Below are 2,897 nucleotides of genomic sequence, written 5' to 3' on the forward strand. Positions count from 1 at the left end.
TTTCAAGTGTTAGTTCAATGACCATCAGTTCAACAATCTCTGCTGTATCTGTGTTAAGTAACCCCTGTCTTAAGTAACCAACTATTGTCTGTCATACCATACAGCTCATGGATTTTGCAACATATATAACAATGCAAAATTATATATTTTTTTATTGTTGTTTACTTGTCTATTGTTTATTTTTGCCACTGTAATAAAGTTTTAGGAAACATCAATCTTGTTTAATTCTGTAGTCCTTGGAATAATACCTGGCTCCATGAATAATTATTGAATAAATATATTTTTCAAAAGGTTCTAAAGTTTCCTCCGAAGCTCCAAAAAGTTCTAATTAAGCTATTATTTTGCTGAAATAAAATCTAATCTCTCAAGTATTAGCATTTGTAATAAAAATGATTTATTCCTCAGCTTTATGTTTCGATTTCATATATAGTATAGCCAATTATATTTTATTGCAAGTCTAAAGCAGTTTTGTTATATCCTAGATCAAAAAGGCTTTATGAGCCTTCCAGGGAGCCTAAACTGTATTTATTGCATTATTTATGTATGAAAATGTGGTCTGTGATCCAAGGAACAAAAAATTTACTTTCCCACAAACTGAATTCAAAAGTAATTTTTACATTGATGACAATCTATATTGAGTTCTGAGATTAAATTTTGGAGTCGGAAGCCAAGTTACATTAAAAACATGCTATGATCCATGCAGCAACCACATTTTTCAGAAGCAGGTAAGATGTAAATGGAAAATAGGTAAAAATAATCATTTATATGGAACAAGAAAAGTATATAGTATATAACTTCAGCTTCACCTAATGTGAAGCTGAAGTTATATACTATATAACTTCTGCTCTTGACATTGGATTTGCGTGCATACTCCAAGTGTTTGGACAATCAGAAAGATAACTTTTGAATAAATCTCTTCAATACAGACTATATAAAAACACCATTAAAAAGGAAGATACTTATAGGTACATGTTTGCCATTTGTTGAACAAAAATTTAAGTTTGAGTCTTATTCAGATTTTTTAAAATTTCGTGTGAGAGAAGACATAAAGAAGCTATTTTCTAATACACTAAAATAATGTTAGTTTCATATTCATATTTTTCTTTGATATTTATTTAACTAGTTTGTGAGATTAATAGTGGACTATATTCTCTATTTAGCCCAAATATTTTTGAAAGGAATCTCTTCCCTTCGACCTCCTGCATCACCTGGTCTTCCTAGGTGGTCTCCCATTCAAGTACTAACCAGGCCCAACCCTGCTTAGCTTCCGAGATCAGACGAGATCGGGCATGTTCAGGATGGCATGGCTGTAGACTAACTCAAATATTTTTGCTTTCTTAAGTAATTGTATTTGATTTAAATAAGAGGTTGTTGTTGTTGTTTTAAGTTAACAGGAATTTAACATGTTTTTCTAGCCAGGAACTAAAATATAATTTACTCAAACACAGATAGCATCTGAATTTCTCTATTAATGTTCACAAAGTAAAAGTATTATTCCAATTAATAAATATATATTTAAATTTAGTGATTCTCAGGAAAGAATTAAAAATATCTCCTTATCCATATATCAGCAGAACTCTATACTTGTTATTCTTAAATTGATTTTATTTTCCCTAAAGTTCAACAAAACAACATGATCTTTAAAAATACTGGAGAAGAAAAAAGTGAGTTAAAACTGCATTATAATAAATGTTATTGCAAATTAGGATTGTGTGTGTGTATGTTCCTTACATTATTGAAATACATTTTCCTTCTGTAAGCCTAATATTAGGCATAAAATTTCCCATAACAGGCTGTATTAGTCAATATGTCCCTGGAAGAAGGTGTTTTATATCTCAGAAGTAGCATAAGCATCATTAGATGTGACGTTGCTATGGTAACTGCGTTCTCTCTCTCTCTCTCTCTCTCTCTCTCTCTCTTTCTCTCTCTCTCTCTCTTTCTCTCTCTCTCTCTCTTTCTCTCACTTTTTCCCTATCTCTCTCTAAAATAGAATAGCATAGTAAGTAGTTTTATAAATCCACCAACCCATAACTTTCTGGTGCCCTCAAGGCAGCTTTAACATAAGCACCTTCTCTTTATCTTTATTTTTTCAATCCAGTGTGCCTTAGAACTTAAATCCCTGGGTTGTTGACCTCGGATAATTTCTAAACAAGAGCTCAACATAATTATAAAATCATAAAAAGAATACAAAATTTCAACTATGAAAAGAACAAAAGCAAACTTCTACTTAAGGCTATGTCTATAAAACTCAAACTGAATAAGACTCCAGTATTTGATCATCTGATTTCACCAGAACTTACTTACACGTGGTACAGTGCAAAGAAATCATTCTAGAAAGGCAAGAGCCACAAAGAATGTTGAGTTAAAATATGTCTCAGGCAATAGGCTTACATATATTAGTTTAAACAGAAATTCTCCTGGGATTTAAGAGTCCTCCTATTTTCCTTTTTGACTCAAGGAAACGCCTCATAAAATATCTATGCCTTAGTGTAGAAATATTGCATGAGGGCAAATAATATCTGTTATAACTGCCTCCCCAACTCCTCCGTTTCCCAGGCAATAATTCTTTCTGGTTATTTTGCTTGTTATTTATATTTAAACTGTTAGTAAATCTCTTTAAAACTAAAATCGAATATATAAGAATTGCAAGTGCTCTGTGAAAAAATAGGGCCTCACAATTTGTTCTACTTATAGAAGAGAGAGTATTGTGATATAATAAAAAGATCATTCCAATAATATTAATCTGCTGTCAACAAACACTCTCCTCCTACTGAGTAACATCATAAATTTCCAAAAGACTGGATGGGTAAGGACAATTAAAGATAATTGTCTGTAAGTTTATGCTGGGTGTTGACCCTTCTCAATATCAAAGAAACACAAAGATGAGAATTTAGAAT

At 31.5% G+C, this 2,897-nt stretch overlaps 1 pseudogene; it reads right to left on the minus strand.

Annotated features, from left to right (window-relative positions):
• Positions 1-1,196: 1,196 nt before the first annotated feature.
• On the minus strand, positions 1,197-1,315 carry LOC112477740 (annotated as a pseudogene).
• Between the last annotated feature and the right edge of the window lie 1,582 nt (positions 1,316-2,897).

Source organism: Pteropus alecto, unplaced genomic scaffold (assembly GCF_000325575.1).
Source record: "Pteropus alecto unplaced genomic scaffold, ASM32557v1 scaffold121, whole genome shotgun sequence".
Classification (NCBI taxonomy): Eukaryota; Metazoa; Chordata; class Mammalia; order Chiroptera; family Pteropodidae; genus Pteropus; species Pteropus alecto.